The sequence below is a fragment of the Podarcis gaigeae genome (genome assembly GCF_964106915.1).
Source record: "Podarcis gaigeae genome assembly, chromosome: 11".
Lineage (NCBI taxonomy): Eukaryota > Metazoa > Chordata > Lepidosauria > Squamata > Lacertidae > Podarcis > Podarcis gaigeae.
Window position 1 is genome coordinate 10,543,754 of NC_139687.1, and position 20,976 is coordinate 10,564,729.

The 20,976-nt window shown below is 42.7% G+C and overlaps 1 protein-coding gene across 1 annotated transcript in view; it reads right to left on the reverse strand.

Moving 5' to 3' along the window:
* The window catches only part of CNTNAP4 (contactin associated protein family member 4), a 361,367-nt gene extending 341,470 nt beyond the window's left edge, over positions 1-19,897 (reverse strand). The window contains exon 1 of the mRNA XM_083701909.1: positions 19,888-19,897. The gene's annotated coding sequence lies outside the window, so the exon portion shown is untranslated. The remainder of the gene's footprint in view (positions 1-19,887) is intronic.
* Between the last annotated feature and the right edge of the window lie 1,079 nt (positions 19,898-20,976).

The following is a 20,976-nucleotide window of genomic DNA, read 5'->3' on the forward strand; positions in this document are numbered from 1 at the left end:
ACTGCCTTTGTTTCCAGCTTTTTCCTACAACACCTTTTATCTTTCAGTGTTGAACCTGTTCGCTGGGGAATAATAGCAATTCGCCCACATGACTGTTTACAAGAGAACTACATGCACCCTGTCACATAAGACTCCCTCTAGTAGCTAGTGAGTTGAATTCAACGTCTTGATTCCTGGCAAAGGACTAGATGGCACCCCCTCATCACACAGATAGCAGCTAACTATGCTAGCAAACAAATCCTACTTCGACACTGGCAATGGAAGTGCATTCTCTACCATATCTGAGAGCAGCAGGCTAGCTTAGGGGCTGAAGAGGGGACACCATGAGACACACAGCCCCTCTTTACCCTCCGGTATCTACCAAAGAGGCAATAATATCACTCTGGACGGAGCAATGGAGAACTTCTGAAACAACAATGGGATGTTAGCTTCATCCAAGTCATGATGGAGAACAGCAGCAACCGGGAAAAGATAGACATAATATTTTACAAGGACAGGAAGAAACATCACAGACAGAATAATTGCCACACACAGGAAGAACAAGGATATCATTTGAATGCTTCACCTGTAGATTTATAAATCATTTAATGTGTCAATACAAGTGGAAGTTGTTGATATTGCAGTTGTATAAGGGATTGTTATTTTGACTGGAGTGTAATTGAAATTAATAAGATTTTGGAACCCAGAAATAAAGTAAATCACCAAACCATCAATTCTAGCTTGTGGGGGGCCATCTACATTATCTATTTTGGCATCTAAATGGTTGGCATTAGTAACAGTATTATAATTTAGCATTGTTATAACGAGGCTATTATTGGATTGTTGTAATAATAAAATTTATTATATATAAAAAAGGATTATTACTCTGCTTCATAGCCAGTGGCGTAGCGTGGGGGGTGCAGGGGGGGGGGCCGGCCGCACCGGGCGCAACATCTGGGGGTTAGGGAAATCCACGGGTTAGGGGGCGCAAATCCATGGGTTAGGGGGCGCAAATTACTTGCCTTGCCCCGGGTGCTGATAACCCACGCTACGCCACTGTTCATAGCAAAGCTGGCTATGAAACTTCTTAAATGGTGTTTAGTAGGAACGACTGCTCACACCTTCTCAGGTGGGTGGCAGTTGTGGACCTCACTTCCACCCACCATCCCCAGCAGCTAAGGCCCATGTGTTTTGCCAGCCATTAGGGAATTCCCCAGCTGGCAGAATCAAGGAGCGGGGATTCCCTATCAAAATGCCAGCTTCAAATAGGCCAATCAGAGGCCCCACCAGATGGGCCATGCTTTGCTGGCTGGCTGCAGACTTTGTCGGATCAGCCAGCAATGCATAAAAGTCGGCTGTACCCAATGTTTGTGTCACATGTGTCGGTAGGAATACAGAAAGCTTGTTTTATACAGAGCTTGAGCATTATTCCATCTCACTCAGCACTGCTGAATGGGAGCAGTTCGCCGAAGGTTTGCAAGCAGAGGTTTTTCCTTGCCCTACCTGAAGATGCTGGGGTTCGCAGCAGGGACCTTCTGCATGCAAAGCAATGCTCTACTGCTGAGCCATAATTTGTAAATATTCCCATAAATATGTAGGTCTGAAGATTCGGGCTGAAAATTCAGCTGATATTCAGGTAAACCAAAGTAACAAAGACTTTTGCATGTAAATGGTTCACAGCCAACTATCCCTTTCGTTAGACTAATTTGCTTTGAAAATAGACTCATTCTGCACAATCCCTTAAATGGGCAACAGATTTTTATACTGATAGCACATTGCTCAGATGTCCTTTCAGAGTTGCCTGAAAAATACTGGAAGCTTTGGCAGCTGCGTAAGTGACAGTTGGAAAATTTGGCACCTGGAAACATGCAGGAGCCGGGTTGTAACTGCAGATAAACATATTGTGCCAGATACGAGCTTCAGCTGAAGACCATTCAGAAAAATCTCTGCGAGAGAAGTGGCGATGTGCTTTAAAAAAAATATCAACTTCACACCATTAGCGCTTATAAATATTTTTATGGAGGGAAAATCTATTCTATATATTAGGAAAATATTTGCCCACCCTCTTACTGCTGCCAGAATTACTTATAGTGAGATTTGGGAGAGATGTATTGGAAGCTGACATTGATTACTGGTATGCAAAGGTGCTGGACTATTAAGTGCTAAAATGACAAATTTATTTGTATGTTCCTTTTCTGAACATACAGAAACACAAATGACACTCCCTCCCCTCTGCCTTTAAATGGATTTGGTGTGTACATAATTTGTGTGTGTGTGTGTGTGTGTAAGCTGTTTATTAATTTTTTTATTTTTGATTATTACCCTAATTTTGGGGGGAAAACATTTAAAACCTCAAGCATAATGCACCCATTTCCCTGCCTTAGGACATTTCCACTATTAATGAATAAAATATCCATTTTAGAAATGTTTCTCTCATTTTCCAGCCCCCATATGAATTTGAAAATCGGCACATCAATTAAAAAGAAAACAATATCCACAAAATTAATGGAACAATTTGAAACAGGATGGTGGCCTATTCTTGCACTGAGCAACCATGCACTGAAATTTAATTACTTCTGATGTAATCTATGCAATCTGTACTGCCCACCAAGTAATGGAACCAGAGGAAGCCTAATAAATTTATTGACACTATCCATTTAGTAAGAGAAATGGGAAGCAAGTACTTTTTGTTTCTGCTACCAGAAAACAGCACCCCCCCCCCCCCGGTACAAAACAAGCACACAATATAAGCCTTGCTTGCAGTTCACCCACAATAATTGTCCCTTAAGATGGTGCAAATGATCTATTGGCAAGTTTACTTGTGCAAATAATTGCTTGTAATAGCAGATGAAGGGACATGCAGAAGATGGGGAGTCCTTTGTGAAGAGGAAGATAGTATGCAATAGATAGATAGATAGATAGATAGATAGATAGATAGATAGATAGATAGATTTTTATGGAAGAAGAGAGAGGTTCTTGGTTCATCCTTTACCCTGAAATTAAAATGCTTATATGAGCTGAACCCATTCATGTGAACCCATAACATGCACAAGAAAGCTGTCCAATAAATTCCAATACGCTGAATGGAGAAATGAGTCTAGCAACCACTATTTTTGTCTACATGGAAAGTCTAACATGCATTTGTAGAGAGCTCCTCCGTGGGTCTGATTGTACGGAAATGATTGTATGAACAGCAGTAGGAGAAGAAGACATGTGCTCCATTCACTTTGTGTGGACATCATCAAAATGAAATACAGGACGTATTATTCCTCTGCAATTCTCACTCCCCAAAACACACTTGGCACAGCTCTTCAGCCTCACCTGCAAGTTGTTGTTGTTGTTGTTGTTGTTCTTTAATAATAATAAAAAAGAGGGTGAAATCAGAGCAAAACCTTATAGCACTGCAATGGAACATTCATCGTATTATGCTGAAAATGATCCATCAAATATAATTAAAATTCACTGAAGCAGAAAAGCTCTAACCTGGACCACTCTGTACTGGACATGATTAGCAGTTTAGCCGTTAATAGTTGCTCATCTGTTAAACGGGATTCACAAGTAAACCTTCTAATACATAGAATATTGGGGAGGGGGGACAGAGAGAGTATGCACCTTGCCTATTGATCCAAATAAGTTGACGGTATGTAAGAAATATTATAAAACATTATTCAATGATTTGTCAAGTAATATCATCATTGCTGCATCAGGTAAAACCAACCAATTATAAGTTTTTTGCGGGAGGGAGGGGAGTAGATTTCTTTTATAAAGTTAGATGTACATGCTGAGTATACTTTATGGCTTCTTAATGAAATGTTATCATGTCTTGTGTAAGTTAGCATTTATGTGCATGTCAATAACGTTCAATAAAGTTATTAAAATATTAAAAGTAGACTTATCTGAAATCAGACTTTAATATCTCCTGAGAGGACAGACTTGCAAATGCTTGAAAAGGCATCTCTTTACCAGCAAATAAATACAGTACATACATACATTTTGATTTTGTCAAAATGGGTGTGCCATGTTAACGAGAAATACGCAAAAGCTTCCATTTGAAAAACAAACAAAAATGCAATCTAAAGCATATTTATCATATATGCTTTGCCATGATTGTTCTGGAGTTGGGGTGGGGGTGGGGGAGTTAAAATTGACTTCTACAATCTGTTGATTTAACAAAATATATACCAATGCTATCTCCTATTTCTAATTTTATACTTGTATTCTGCAAAGGATGACATTAGCCATGTTACTATTATTGCACTTGGTAAATTACTGCCCACATGTAAAGTATGCCATTTGCAGAGTTTCTGATTTCTGAGTGCTTATGTTTCCAAACACAAATTATACTTCAGAAAATGGGCAAGACTTTAAATCCACTGAAACAAATCATATGTTATGGTCTTTGAATAGGATAAATAAATAGACTGTCAATTGCTGATACATTTATTTATTTACTACACCACCCTTTACCTGAGGATTACAGGGTGGTTTACAATATAAAAACACAAAAAGCCCACCGTAGTAACACAACAACAATCCCCCCATCCCAATTTAAAAGACCATATATTGTTTAATTAGCCAAAGGCTTGGAAGAAGAGGGATGTTTTTGCCGGGCACCTAAAGATATGTACAGAAGGCAACAGGTGAGCCTACTTGGGGAAAGCATTACACAAACTGGGAGCCATTGCAGAAAAGGCCCGTTCGTGTGTTGCCACCTTCTGGACCTCTTATGGAAGAGGCACATGAAGAAGAGCCTCAGATGAGGATCTCAGGGTCCAGCTTGGTTCAGATGAGGAGAGGGGTCCTTAAGGTATTGCAGTCCTATGCCATTTAAGATAGGGTTAACAGACGTCCCAGGTTCCCGGGGATAGTCCCCAGATTTGCAAGTCTGTCCCCAGACAGATTCCGTCCCTGGAATGTCCCCAGATTTGCAAATCTGTCCCCGGGAAACGTGGCAGCGGCAGCCTCAGCAGCCTGGCTTCAGGAGCTGCTTGCTGCCCGTTGCCATGGTGCCTGCCATTTTTCCTCCCCGGAAGACCCCATATGATGTGTCTTGTGTGCAAATAAAATAGGGATTAGCTAACAGCCATACTATAATTAATTTCTGGACTGTTGTCTGCCCAATTTAGGATGGAGATGTTAGTATTTCATACCTCCGGTGCTGCAGATGAGATTGTTGTAAATCACATGCCTGTCTGAGAAGAGCGTGAGAAGCAGAAGACAGTCTTATGTGTTTTACTGTTCTGTTTGTTCTCTTGGAGCTGGAGAGAATGGACACCATTATGCCTTTGTCTGTACATAGTGTGTAAATAAATACAGTGGTACCTCGGGTTAAGAACTTAATTTGTTCCGGAGGTCCATTCTTAACCTGATACTGTTCTTAACCTGAAGCACCACTTTAGCTAATGGAGCCTATGGCTGCTGCCGCACCACTGCCACACGATTTCTGTTCTCATCCTGAAGCAAAATTCTTGACCCGAGGTACAGTGGTGCCCCGCAAGACGAATGCCTCGCAAGACGAAAAACTCGCTAGACGAAAGAGTTTTCCGTTTTTTGAGGTGCTTCGCAAGACGAATTTCCCTATGGGCTTGCTTCGCAAGACAAAATGTCTTGCGAGTTCTTGCGAGTTTGTTTCCTTTTTCTTAAAGCCTCTAAGCCGTTAATAGCCGCTAAGCCGTTAATAGCCACTAAGCCGCTAAGCCGCTAATAGCTGTGCTTTGCAAGACGAAAAAACCGCAAGACGAAGAGACTCGCGGAACGGATTAATTTCGTCTTGCGAGGCACCACTGTACTATTTCTGGGTTAGCGGAGCCTGTAACCTGAAGCGTATGTAACCCGAGGTACCACTGTAGTAGGCTAGATCTACGATGTCTCACTCTTCTTGCTGTGTTTTGCCAGAAGATTAACGTGAGTAAATCATCTGATTTATGTCGCTGGAGCACCCTGGAGAAGAAGGGAAATGCCTTTTCCAGTGCTGTGCATACTGGGGGATGCTCAGAGTTTTGGGGCTTGCAGGCTCACCCCCAGGGCGTTTTCCAACAGGAGCAAGTGATCCTTCAAAATGACTATCAGAAGCTTCATAAGATATGCCGCACTGAAAGCCCAATGATTATTAAGGTAAAGGTAAAGGTAAAGGTACCCCTGCCCGTACGGGCCAGTCGTGTCCGACTCTGGGGTTGTGCGCCCATCTCACTTAAGAGGCCAGGGGCCAGCGCTGTCCGGAGACACTTCCGGGTCACGTGGCCAGCGTGACAAAGCTGCATCTGGTGAGCCAGCGCAGCACACGGAAACGCCGTTTACCTTCCCGCCAGTAAGCGGTCCCTATTTATCTACTTGCACCTGGGGGTGCTTTCGAACTGCTAGGTTGGCAGGCGCTGGGACCGAGCAACGGGAGCGCACCCCGCCACGGGGATTCGAACCACCGACCTTTCGATCGGCAAGCCCTAGGCGCTGAGGCTTTAACCCACAGCGCCACCCGCGTCCCGAATGATTATTAAAGGTGATGATAAATAATTGTTCTTAAGTATATTGAATAGAAACCATGCTCAGACATTCAGGCTGAAGTGGCAGGTGGGATGATGCAAGTACCAGGTGTGAAAGTCATTCATCTGAAAGGGGTTGCCTTACTCATGAGTAGAGGTATGGAACCCTGGCTAACCAAAAGTCCTGTCCATGTATGCCTGCCCTCTTCAGACTAACACTAGGTAAAAAAGATGAAGGTCAAGGACCCCTGGACAGTTAAGTTAAAGGCGACTATGGGTTTACAGCCCTCATCTTGCTTTCAGGTCAAGGGAGCCGGCATTTGTCCACACACAGCTTTCCGGAAAATGTTCCCAGCATGACTAAACTGCTACTGGTGCAATGGGACACTGTGATGGAAACCAGAGCAAACGGAAACACTGTTTACCTTCCTTCTGTAATGGTAGCTATTTATCTACTTGTACTGGTGTGCTTTCGAATTGCTAGGTTGGCAGGAGCTGGGACAGAGCAATGAGAGCTCACCCTGTCATGGGGATTTGTTTTTTTTTTTTTAATAATAATAATTTTTATTAAGGTTTTCCAAATTAAATCAAATCAAAACAAATTAAATCCAATCTATTGCCAATAACTAGGACTTCCCCTCCCTACCCCCTCTTGTGTTCCAAATCTTCCAAATAAGCAATTAAATTCAACAAATTCTTATCCCCAAATTACACTCTTCGTCAATAACCCAATTTATCCAAATTCTCATCCCCTAAGATCGATCTATACCCTTCCACGAGTTTCCCCCTTTCAAACATAGTACAGATGAAAATAAGATAAATATGAATAATAATTTTACAGCCTTTGGATTCCAATTTTCCCTCCCCTCTTTCCCCTTTGCGTTTCACCTATCCCTCCACTTCTAATATCTTCCTGGAGTTCCCACATTACACTATGTCCCTCCGGTTCTTTGCCAGTCTTTAATTACGGATGTCCAATCGTAGAAGGAGTCTATCAAATAAGGGCCCATTTCTTCTATCCAGGTTTTTATATCCAGGAGTAAAAACTCCAATTTTGTATCCATAAGCTTGTCAAACCTGAATATCCCAAATGTTCCCCCAGTTCTGTCCAGTTCTTGTTGTTTCCTTGTTCTTATCAATCATTCTCCTCCTTTTTATTTCTCTGTTCTCCCACAGAAATGTTCTTTTTCCAAAAGTTTCTAGTGTCTCTGCAGAGGTTTGTTATTCATGAAGCAAAGCATTACATCATGTTCCTTTCATTTTCCAACAAATAGTTCCATTGTTTCCTGTAGTGTGTAGACCTCTGTAGACAAAATAGTGTTCCATTCCTGCAGTTTCCCAGGAGATTGAAAGTTCCATTCAGCTGTTCACATTTCCTGTGAAAAACACATGCAATGTCCCTCGGCTCCTCTAGGTGGATTGCAGTAACAAAGTTCCCTTCCAGAATCACATCCACCAGACCAAGTAGCTTGTTGACCGATATTTAAAACAGTTTGTATTCAATTTGTAACAAATATAACCGGCAAAGTCCTCATAACAAAGTCTCTATTTTAATCTTCCTTTTTGACAGCTCTTTGACAGCTGTCAAAACCTCCATCACTTTTCTCCAGGCAGTTTCACGAATCACTCCAGGGATTCCGGGGGGGTTGCTTTTTTTAAAACAATTCCACTTTTCTCCTCCAGCTCAATCTTATAATTTTCCCTCGCGAAGTTGCTGATTCGGCAAGATAAGGTTACACTCGATCTTAGTTGTCCAGTCCTTTGTTTTGGCTCTTCTACAATTTAGGGGTAGGCTGACTTCCTTTTTTCCACCTCCCCCGTTCGCTCCGAATTTTAAAAATTTATCCCCCTTTTTTTTTAGTCCATATTCCAATTACTCACGGGTTCTTCTTTAGAGCCGAATTTTCAATAGAAGAAGTCAGCGCTCTCCGCCGGATGGCATGCGGCTGCGCTCGGCAGGGATAGCAGAGAACTCAAAGCACCACGCTTCTCCCCGGCACCCGATCCGTAGCCTTTAAAAAGGCTCCTTCACGAGTCGGGAGAGCGCTAACGGTGCCAGCCGAGTCTCCATGTCCACGGCCTCAATCTGGCCATGGTTTTTAAGGGTCCCCGCATCGCCGGTGCGGTGTGACCCAGCCCCTGCCAAGCCGGCTCCCTCCGGAGCTCGGAGGGAGCCCGCCATTCAGCGATGGCGCCGACCCGGAAGCCACTCTGTCATGGGGATTTGAACTGCCGACCTTCCGATTGGCAAGCCCAAGAGGCTCAGTGGTTTAGAGCACAGCGCCACCCACATCCCTAGACTAACACCAAACTAGCATTGGCCAGGGAGTGTTCCCGTTGCATGAAGCATTGCTGTTCAGGATTCCCCACTTGTCCTTTTGCATGCAAAGTTGGAACACCTGGAGTGGGCTTAACCATCTTCAGATACAATATTCTGTACGTTCCACAGAAGTTCAGCGAACAGACATTTTCCATAACTCCAAAATGTCAATAGCAATTTCACCAGCCTTCTAACATTCCGTGCTCTTTCCACTCCATGTTAAGCTGCCACATGCCCCTTGCATTAATGAACACCGGCTTTTAAGCACTAAGCAATTTCTAGTCAGCTGCTTAGGTAAGGATTTGCATTTTTCACCGCATTGTTTTCCCAGCACTGCCTTGGATCATGTGTACCTGCTATACAGAGTCTGATGTTGCAGGGAGACAAGAAAGGTCCTGTAAATAGATGGAAGCAGAACAGCAGCTCAATAGTAGAGCATACATTTTGCATGTGAAAGGTCTGGGGGAATCTGCAGCTGCCAGAATTGTTCTGTTGCTCTGCTTTATCCCCCAAAGTCAGCTCTTCTGAACTAAAATTATTATGATTATGATTATGATTCCCTTCACCCAAGGATCACTGGTTGCTTTCCAGCAGGGGTAGGCAACCTAAGGCCTGGGGGACAGGATGCGGCCCAATCGTCTTCTAAATCCAGCCCGCGGATGGTCCAGGAATCAGCATGAGTAGACTGTGTCCTTTTGTTTAAAATGTATCCCTGGGTTATTTGTGAGGCCTGCCTGGTGTTTTTACATGAGTAGCGTGTGTCCTTTTATTTAAAATTCATCTCTGGGTTTCAGTGGTACCTCGGGTTACATACGCTTCAGGTTGCATACGCTTCAGGTTACAGACTCTGCTAACCCAGAAATAGTGCTTCAGGTTAAGCACTTTGCTTCAGGATGAGAACAGAAATTGTGCTCCAGTGGCGCAGCAGCAGCAGGAGGCCCCATTAGCTAAAGTGGTGCTTAAGGTTAAGAACAGTTTCAGGTTCAAAACGGACCTCCGGAACGAATTAAGTACTTAACCTGAGGTACCACTGTATTTGTGGGGCATAGGAATTCATTCACCCCCCCAAATATATATATATATATATATATATATATATATATATATATAGTCCGGCCCCCCACAAGGCCTGAGGGACGGTGGACTGGCCCACGGCTGAAAAAGGTTGCTGGCCCCTGCTTTACAGTATAAGAACAATATATACATAGAGAATACTAACAAACAAAACAGTAACCCCCTCCGGGGTTTAAAATCCATAGATTGTTTAATTAGCCAAAGGCTAAGAAGAAAAGTAATGTTTTCACCTGACACCTAAAGATATGCTCCAGAAGGTCATAACCACAGCCCAAAGGATTATTGGTCATCCCCTCCCATCTTTGGAAGAACTGTACGGTTCCCGTTGTCTTAGGAAAGCAAACAATATCCTGCAGGATGCATCTCACCCGGGACACAGTCTGTTTGTACTACTGCCTTCTGGCAGGAGATACAGAAACATCAAGTCAAGGACAAATAGACTGAAAAATAGTTTCTATCCAAGAGCTGTGGCCTTCTTAAATGCAGTAACTCGATAGTGTGACCTGGGAGTTTGATGGGTGTGGGTGTGGGTGTGGCTGGAATGTGGTTTGTTTGGTTGTTGTTGTTGTGTTGCTTTTGTTGTTTTTAAGGGATGGCATCCAATTTCGTTGCACTTGTGCAATGTTGCACTTGTGTAATGACAATAAAGAATCTATCTATCTATCTATCTATCTATCTATCTATCTATCTATCTATCTATATGTAATGAAGGTTGTAGACTAGTTTCCATTCGTATAGATTTCTCATAAAAAGCAGATGAACAAAGTGCAACAATTCCGCAGAAGCACCAAGTTTCACTTGTTTTCAGCCTAAAAGTTTCCAAGCTAATCTTTGCACAAACATGAAGTCAGACGTCAAATTTGAAAATGAACCTTGCAGGTTCTTGCATATGCCAACAGATTCTGGATGATACAAGGAGAATGTACGCCAAGTGATGGGGAAGCATCATAGCACAGTAGACATGGTGTTAACAGCTTGGATCACCACAGCTTGGAACATGTTTCCTGGCTAAATAAAAATTTATTAAATTCAAGAGATAGCGAGTCTATGTGGCTTATATAATGAACTACAACAAGCGCTTGTTGTTCAGATCTTTGCCTTTGCCTTATATTTCTCAAATTAAGTTTTTAAAATTGAGAAGAAATCAACAACTTCTCAGGACCATTCTCAAGAGTAATAATTTGGACAACAACAGCAGCAAGAATTATATTAGCACAAGCTTGGAAGACAAAAGAAATACCAACAAAAGAACAATGGCAAGGGAAACTTATGGACTACGGGCAAAATTAACAGATAAATTACATGAAAAGGATAACAAAGACTTTAAAAGAGAATGGAAACCATTTACAACATATATGAAGAGACAACATAAAGAATTGGACTCATTGGCAGGGTTTGAATAAACAAACACAACTGTATATAACAAAAAGTAAGACTATATGTATTGGGAAAATTTTGGGAAACAACACGCAGGGTGAGTAATATGGAAATAAAACAAAATGGGAATATGAGGGAAGTCCAAGGGAGGAGGGGGGAAATATGGAAAATTGTTAGAGAAATATTGTTAAAGGATGTATACATGGAAAAAACAATAATTTTTTTTTATTATTTTTTAAAAAGAGTAATAATTTGGACTTCACATATCTAATTTCCCTACAATAATATCGCTTATGGGGTCAACATTTATAACTTATAAGTCTGATGTTTTGTCAGTCTTGTTGGATTTAAATTGTTTGTTTGCTCTTTTTGAAGCAGGGCACTAGTTCATCTTCTGTGCTGTACGTCTCGTCTCCTGGACTGCTTCTTGACCTCTTATTTGGAATCTTTTCCCATACATTCTCCCAAGCAAAACTGAATACTAATATTTTCTTCCTATTTTTGTATCATGCAAGATAAATAAAACTTTTCCCAGCTATTCATGAATTATTGAATTTGCTTCATAAAAACGTTCCATGTTTAGAGCTCTCTGGAGCTTTAGTTTTTATTGACCAAGAATCTAAAATGAGCTTTCTTCTACCAATATTTTAATCTTAAAATAGGGGAAAAGATCAAGGGATTTGGATGAGGACAGATGCCATGGATCTGCTTTGACGTCTCATGCACCACATCAGTCAAGAATATTGCTCTTGCATTTTTCCATAGGTCTCATGGTATGGTTTGCCACTTATACAATTTTCAGTTGTAGAAGGGTAATTGTTCACAATTTACCTAGTTTGTGAAATGCAGATTTTCCCAGCTATTAATTCTCAGGTGTATTGAGAGCCAAGCATTATTTTTCTGAGAAATCATCCTATGACTTGGAATAGAAAACAAGATTTTCCACATGTACGTTCAGTAATGATGGTTAAAAACCCCCACAGGGATTCCCTTTTATCTATCTTTTAACAACATATAACAGGTTTATGGTAGGCAACCAGAAAGTTCAAGTCTTGAAACTGAATTCCTGAAAATAGGAACTAAAGGGCTTCCTAGAACCATCTAGATGCCTAATGTGGAAAGCAAAATGTTGAAGTAGAAGTACCTTTGATCATGGGTTTCCTTACTTTAAACATGCATGTGCAGATTGCTGGGTATGGAGGCCACAGTCTCCTGTTGTTGCTTCCCAGCTATGGAACTATTAATTGAGAGTTTGTTGATGGATCTCAACCAAAACTCTCTGCTACCGGCTGCTTAGTCCGTGTAGTCCAGGATGACGACTCAGGAACATAAGCTGCCGAACAGTAACATGATTTGTATTTGCTTTTATTATATACAGAGTATAGCACAGCTTTGTACAAGTTACTATACAAGTGGTATCTCAGGTTAAGTACTTAATTCGTTCCAGAGGTCCGTACTTAATCTGAAACTGTTCTTAACCTGAAGCACCACTTTAGCTAATGGGGCCTCCTGCTGCTGCCGTGCCACTGGAGCACGATTTCTGTTCTCATCCTGAAGCAAAGTTCTTAACCTGAAGCACTATTTCTGGGTTAGCGGAGTCTGAAACCTGAAGCGTATGTAACCTGAAGCACCACTGTATACACAGACTCAATTCAAACTATACACCAACCTATGAACTCCAACACCAAGCTACTGTGTCATGCTGCTTATAAGGTGAAACTTTTAGCCAATCACCACCTGTTGCAAGGCTTCCCTATCTCCAAACAGACTTTCTCACGTATTCTTATTTCACTTGGCTTCTTGCCAATTTACTAATTGTCCACTTCAAAGCTGCAGTTTCTCACAAACCTCAACAACTGGGGGCCAGAGCTCAGTGACAGAGCATCTGCTTTGCATGCAGACGACCCCAAGTCTCACCCCCAGCATCTCCAGTTAGGCTTCAGGGAATCCTATCCCTCCCATGCAATGCTGGATTTACATATAAGCTAAACAAACTATAATTTAGGGGCCCACTCTCTTGCCCCCCCCAAAAAAAAATAAAGGAAAAAGAACAACTCAATATACATTTCCAAAATATAAGATAAAAAACAAATAAAATAAAATCCACATGCAGCAACAGTGTTTTGTGTTGTGTAGGCTCCTATGATGTAAGCAATGGGCCCCGCCTGCTAGCCTGCTCCCTAAAATATCACTGGTTTGCTCATTTCTATATATAGGGTGCCTACATTCTGCACGTGCAAATGACTTTAGATACCTATTAGGTCCATAAATTACCATATAGCATATATCCAACACAAAAAACAGCGGCAATTTGTTGTTGACAAAGGACAACTGGACATATAAAGGAATAACTTAGGGCCTCATCAAACCTAAATCCAGCCCTGCTCCCATGGTGGCAGCCAAGAAGCAGAGAAACAAAAGAGTTCTTACTAAGTAATTTATTCAATACTCACAGAGAGAGGCGAAGGAATGCAGTCTCCTGAAGACAATGGCGTTGCTCCAAGTAAAGTCCCACTCCCTATGTCTCCCCTATTCTACATCACCCCTGCCTCGGCTAATCTGAGCTTTCTGCCTCTGAGCTTTCTGTTATACTATCCTCAATGCTTGTCTGGTCCTTGGAAAGGCTGTGTGTGTCAGTATTGCTTTCCAAAGATACTGAGTCTGTCAGCTGTCTCTCCCCTGGTACTGCTGCTTCTTCCTGATGGTTCTCTTCCGATATTTTCCAGCTTCCGCCCTCTGCAGCCTCAGAACTATGCCCTTCTGCAAACCACTGTTCTAAATCTATACTGTCCTCCTGTTCTCAGGAAGGTTCAGAAGAAGGGGGGGCAATCCCCACCATTCCTCCTCAGTCCAGCCCTTGGCAGCTGAGCTAGATAACACAATGATTTGACTTGGTCTAAGGCAGCCCCCTGTCTTTCTATGTGCATATGTGACAGAGAATGTGTACTATATAAAATGTTGTATTATTTATATTCCCAAACCGCTTAGGTGAACAGCATTTAGGCCAGTTATAACGTGTTTTCCACATCTGATGAACGTGATGAAATTTCAGTAGGAAGGGTGAGCAACAACAAAAATCACCATTCTTTTGGCATAATATTGGCAGATAAAATGAACGCAGAATATTGCTTTAGAACAGTAATGAGGACCATGTGGCGCTCTGGGTGCGGTTGGATGTCAATTCCATCCTTCCCCAGTCAGAATAACCAATAGTCAGTGTTAATAAGAGTTAAAATCCAGCAACATCTGGGTAGTCACCAGTTCCTTATCCCTGGAATAAAGCAAAAATTCTACAGGTTTCAAATACCTGCTTACTCATACACACACACAGAAAGAAACCTGACCTGCATACTGAAATGCATTTTTTTATTTTTACCAAGGCCCTGCAAGAGGCATTATGAGACTGGAAATGTTAACACAAGTAATAATCGAAAGGGCACTATGGTACACTAAAGCTATTTTTTTAATATTAGCAGAGTCTCCCCCCCCCTCCTCCACTTCATAGGAGAATTGTATTTCTGCCCATCTCATGTAGCTGTCAAAAGTGCCTGCAAACAGGAAGCAATGATACTTATTTTGTCTCTGGGTTGCTGACAGCAGTACAACACATACATGGCCACTTAAACCGACAGACATCAAGCTGTATGAAAACACAAAACCCATGGGAATCTCATCTAAGAATGTATTGGAATATACCAGCCAGAATAATGCCCCAACACATAAGGGCAGTTTATAACACTCCACTAGAACACTTTTTTTGACTGGTCTTCCAGGAGTTCCTGCCCTATCACACTGTGCTTGAATGCACCCCTTGACTCTGAATGGAATTGTAAACACTCTTGTCCTTTAATATTGAGGACTTGTATGCATATATACAGCTTTATTCCTTCCAATTAATGTTTTCAGCACTAATGAGGGTAGATTAAAAATATTGAATGTAGATCAGATTTTAATTGGAATGGCCTCTCCGGAGATTACTTCTATGCTGATGGTATTGCTTTAAATGGTCCATGCAGAAATTCAGGTAATGACTACAAACTAGCAATGCTGCTTTGTATCCACAAATAGGACTTCTGCGTTGCAAATGGAGGAAGAGAGCAGATTGTGCATACGCTGGTTTGTACATGTCATATTTGGCTATGGATGCCAAATGCACAAGTTGCTGTAGCTTATGAATGGGGAATCTGTGGACCTCTAATATCTGCTCCAGTCAGCATGACCAACGCTCAGAGATTACAGAATTTGTACTCAAACAGCAGCTGAAGGTCAGCGGCAGAGAAAGTCACTCGAACCACTCATAGGGGTGGGGTGAGCTGCCCATAGGGGCAGGTCACACCGCAGGGCCTCCGGAATCTGCCCGCCTCCTCTGACTCAGCCACCCTATAGCTGGGGGGTGAGGCAGCGGACAGTTTGTGCAGCACAGAGCCTGCACAAACCACCACGTCTCTCCCAGAAAAGACACATGGCTCAGGTGTGCAGCAGGCCCTGCGGCGAGTGCTGCCCAGCACTTTGTCATCCCCATCAGTGGTGACACCCCACCTACCAAAGGAACCTGTGTGTTTCACCTAACCAAGGAGGTAAAACTGAGTAACAGCTGGGACAGCTGTTGTATTTCCACAGATGGGGGAATAAGCTATTGTGTGTATTCTCTTTCCCAGGAGGCCTGGATGAAACCTGAAACCTGCAGAGAACCAGAAATTGTCCCATTGGCCTGTTTGCTGTCCCATGCTCCATCTTAAGACTCTTTCAAGATGCAGACAAGGGTGACTTGAACAAAAAGTCTCCTCCACTCTTTGTGTTTCACATCATATAGCCTGAGGAAGAGCTCTGGAATCTAACAAGCTTGCACACTATTTTGTAAAGTTTTGGTTCATCAAATAAAAGTATTGCCCTGATATGTATTTTGGGGTGTGTGTGGTTTCTTATGTGCCAACATGGCTACTTCATAGTATAATTCATCCTCTTCTTTCTCTTGTCCTCCATGTTTACTCTAGCCATGCTGCTCTCAGCTCATTTTCTACATTCTCGCCTGAGTGGTGCATGCTCTGGCTATCTCCCACTTGGACTACTGCAATGCGCTCTGCATGGGGCTACCTTTGACAGTGACTTGGAAACTACAACTAATACAGAATGTGGCAGCTAAACTGATGACTGGGAGTGGCTGCATTGGTTGCTGGTACGTTTCCTAGCACAATTTAAAGTTCCTGCATTCAATCCACGTTAGGGTAGGTTGGTTAGCTATCAACTGTTTGGTTCAAATGTAACACCATTCATGGTCAATGGAGGCTTGCGAAGAAGAGTGGAGGCCATGGTATCTTTCCAGGGATAAGGATGGGGAAGAAATTTGATTCAGTTTGTTTTTAAAGGCAAACTTACCTAATATATGCTTTCCAAAACAATATGTGAATCTAAACACAGCCATCCTTCACACAAGGTGCACTTCTCTGAATTTTGCAGGCCAAGTAATCTTCATACAGAAATGCATACACTGGGGTATAGTGTGTGTAAAAAATGCATCTGTCCGTGAAAATGTCGTTGAAGAAATTATATTGAGGAAATTCTGTTTTGCAAAATTATAGATATTATGCAGAAGGCCCGGCAAATGTGTATACTATGAGAATCAAGTGGTGGCATTTCACCGGAATTTGTGCTTTTTCTTCTTTTGGTGTGGGGTGGGTCACAAACTGATGTAGAAACATGGAGAACTGTACTTGTTTGGAAAAAGGAGGAAACTGAGAGGAAATGGCCGGTTTACCCCTCCCTAGTGGCAAGGCAAGCTGGCAGCAGTGAGGTCAGGAGAGTTCTAGGCTGGTAGTCCAAGACTACAGGGAGGTCACTCCATTGGCTACTGCTGGTTTACTCAGTCCTTGACTGAGATGCAACTGAAGTCCTCTGTCTTTGTCATTTCTCGAGTGGATATTTCCAGTGTGAGGGGAAGACGCTTCTGCCATTGTCTCTCCCATCTTCTGTGGATAGTTCTTTTTTTACTCTCTCTTCCCCTCTCTGTAACCGTCTTCATCTGTTTTCCTTTCCTTTCCTCCTTTTTTCAGCTCTCCATTCTTCAATCCACTCTTCTCAGAACTCTTTCCCAACCTCCTGAGAACAAATGCTTCAGTCTCCTACAGCAGTGCCTAAGGGCCAAAAGGGCTGTGGTTCAATCGTATCACAGAGGGCTTGACTGTACAGGCTTACATGATAAAGCACAGTAAGCAACACTAAAAAAAAGTAAAAAAAAAGTTAGGCTGTATTTCTCCAGTGGAAAGTGGCTACCACCAGCATACAAAATCAGTTGGGGGAGAATGTAAAAGCTGGAATAATTTTAACACTGACATTTTGAAGAAACTGGAGGAAGATGATAGGAGTGTCAGATGGTATGGATGTGTCAGAAAGACAGTTTGTGGTTGAGAACAAGAGAGAAAAATTGATGTTTGTGAGTCATCAGCATGGATGATCACCCAGGAAAGTGAAGTAGGGGAAGGGCTGTGAACTTTGAAGCACTGTCAGAGGAGCAGCTGTCAAGCAAAATGAAGAATAAGTATCCGAAAGAATCCAGGAGAGTGGCAATAATTCCCTAACATGGAAAATATGCTGATGAGAAATGTGTGCTTAAAGCCAAGAAAGCTATAGCTGAACTTCATCAAAAAAATACCTTTCACCTCAACCAAAAGTAAGGCTCCTTCAAAAGGATGCACGGAAGAGCTTTTAAAAACCTCTGTCGCATCATTCTCAGAAGTACAACAATAAAAGGCAACGCTCCGGTAATAATTCTGGGGGTGAAGCAGTTCGGCTCGCAAGCATTTCCAACTGCACCTGACATCTCACTATATATGTTTGTATTTTAGCAGTAATACGTCATGGCTAGAGTGTCGGAGGAGATGCAGTAATTCTCAACCTTTTCCAAGGAGAAGTTGAAGCCATGCAATTCAAGTTATTATTATTATTTTCTGCTATCATATCCCCGATATATATCCAATACAAACAATGGAAATTGCATATATATAAATCCAGACACCTTTTCCATTGGGCGGCGTTGCGGCCAGGCAAGTGGGGACTCAATTGTGATCCGATCAGGGGCAGGGAAGTGATGCCTGCTTCTGCATCATTCTGACCACGTCACTGGCACTGGGAGGGGCCTGCCCTACATGGCACTTCTAACCAATAAGCACCGGGAGGGGAGAGGCCACGGGAGATTTAACCGTGGCACGGCCAGGCAGGACTTCCTCTTATAATTTGCCACCCATTCCATTGGCTGAGTGAGTTTACACAGACACATAAAGCTTCCTGGCATTCTACTCTTCCTATCATTATAGAGCTAAAGGTTGTACTGTCCACTCACCAGGTTCTTGTGGACCGTCTTACAGAACTTGCCACAGAATGCCACTGCAGATGTGCTGCTTTGAAGGGCACCTGAGGAACCTTCACTTCCTGGCAACTTCAAGCCAACTAAAGCCAACTATAGCCAAAGATGGAGGAGATATCTTCTCTGGGGTCAATCTGAGAGCTCATAACATTCCAAGCGAGAGCAAAATGCACCCACCTATTCTCCCAATTCTTCAGTGTATCATGTCAGCATGCGAAGAACATAGAATAATGACTACTGGAGTGGAATTCTATGCAGTATTTGTGATTCCTGAAGCCAGGAACAAAGCACACAACCTCATAACAGGGTTGCCTGTTACATTACATATGTAATGTGGCAAACAGATCTCAGCAAATGTCATAACATTTTTTCCCCCAGTGGCATTCCATAGTGTCTGCCACTTCAACAAAAATCCTTCCATTTATGGAATGGCACCTGTTATTCAAGGAAGGTATCCTTAAAATCTAAGCCAGTGGTTGTCTATATGATGCCAACAATTAACACGAATATCTCCTTTAGCACCTGTGATAGCATCATATTATATCAGCTCAAAAATCTTCCTGTTCCTGTACCTATTTATCTTCTTGCACTGGCATGCTTTCAAACTGCTAGGTTGGCAGGAGCTGGGACAGAGAAACAGGAGCTCACCCCATTGCCGCTGACCTTCCAATCGGCAAGCCCAAGAGGCTCAGTGGTTTAGACCACAGCTCCACCCATGTCCCAAATAAACAAGCACACAATCACTGATAAGTCCACCCACCATTGTGAGGCTCAAAGCAATGAAGATGATGCCTCCCCAGCTGTTGCCATTGGCTGTGGGTTGCTTGTGATGTCACAAAGACACTTGGCAACTGAGTGGATATAAAGGCAGGCCAAGGGGAAAGCCCTTTTCTGTTTCCAGCAGGACAAACCTGGCAACAGATGTGACATTCAGCACTGCCCAGGTTTCTTTCACTTGGTGAATGGAAGGAGGCAAATCTCTGGCACTGGGATGCTAATAAGGCAAGTTTGCTTGCTTGAAGGCTGGTGGTTTCTGTGACTGGAAGTTGGCAGACATCTCATGATGGACCTAACAGTAGTTTCTGCACAATGGGACACCGTAACAGAAACCAGAGCACACGGAAATGCCATTTACCTTCCTGCTGCAGCGGTCCCTTTTTATCTACTTGCACTGTGTGCTTTTGAGCTGCTAGGTTGGCAAGAGGTGGGACAGAGCAACGGGAGCTCACCACATCATGGGGATTCGAACCGCCGACCTTCCAATCAGCAAACCCCAAAGGCTCAGTGGTTTAGACCACAGTGCCACCCGCTTCCCATGTACCTTCACCTTTATGATATATGGTTTATTTAAATATATATACAATTGAGGGGTTCACAGCATTAACACCCCAAGGGGGTCTTGTTTCTCCCATAGCCACAGCCTTGGATTCCAACAAAAACCAACTCTGGCTCTCAAACATTGCTCTGACTCTCCAGCTTGCTGCTATCATTCTAGGTCACATCACTGCAAACTCTCTACTCTCACCTTTGTTTTTTTCTAACTACCAGCTGGTTGAGTGAGTCTGCCCCACATTTGTCATCTCTTACAGATCCACTTTCCTTTGTTTTGCTTAATGGTCCATTACCCAGACTATCATCTCAAGACAGGAATCTAGCCTGGCTTGTATTTCAACACTTGCTGGAGCCATGGGTTCGAAGAGTCTCTGCACAGAGCACCCACAAACTCATAACAACATCACAAATCCTTTTGATTCCGTTTCCATCCTCTAAGTGTTTTCTCCCCTCTGTAAATCAAATTCTCTTTATCCCCATATATAGTTTTTAGGCATGGGGGTGCAAATCTTGTGACTAGCCCTCCATATGTTATGACATTTGCTGAGATCTGTTTGCCACATTACATATGTTTTTTTAACAGGTCACTTGCTCTAAGTCGTCTCCTGGTGGTTTTTTGGAGTTGACCTGCTGTACCAGCTGTCTCTCTCTACTCCTGTTATTAGAAGCTTCATTTCTATGTGTCATTGCCAATTTCCTCTTTGTTGATGATTGTTTTGCATGTCAGCAAAACCAGACGGTGTACCATCTTGAAGGAACCACCCTGTATGTCAGCAAACTAATTAGAGGGGCTCAATTGCTGCCGCAACAGCTTGCGGTATCTGAGGGATCTTCCTGCTAAAGACACAGTCATAAATCATTATTCAGAGTGACATTAATGAATTGGTCTCTGCCCAGGATTTATCCAGTTGCAGAACTAGTTATCAAGGTGTTTCATTAAAAGCTCATTCTAATATTAAAGCCATTTCCATCGAGGTTCCCTGCCAGGATCTTCATTTTCAGTTCATTCATACATACACGTGGGTCTAATAGGATCACAGTTCTGCTGCAGCTCA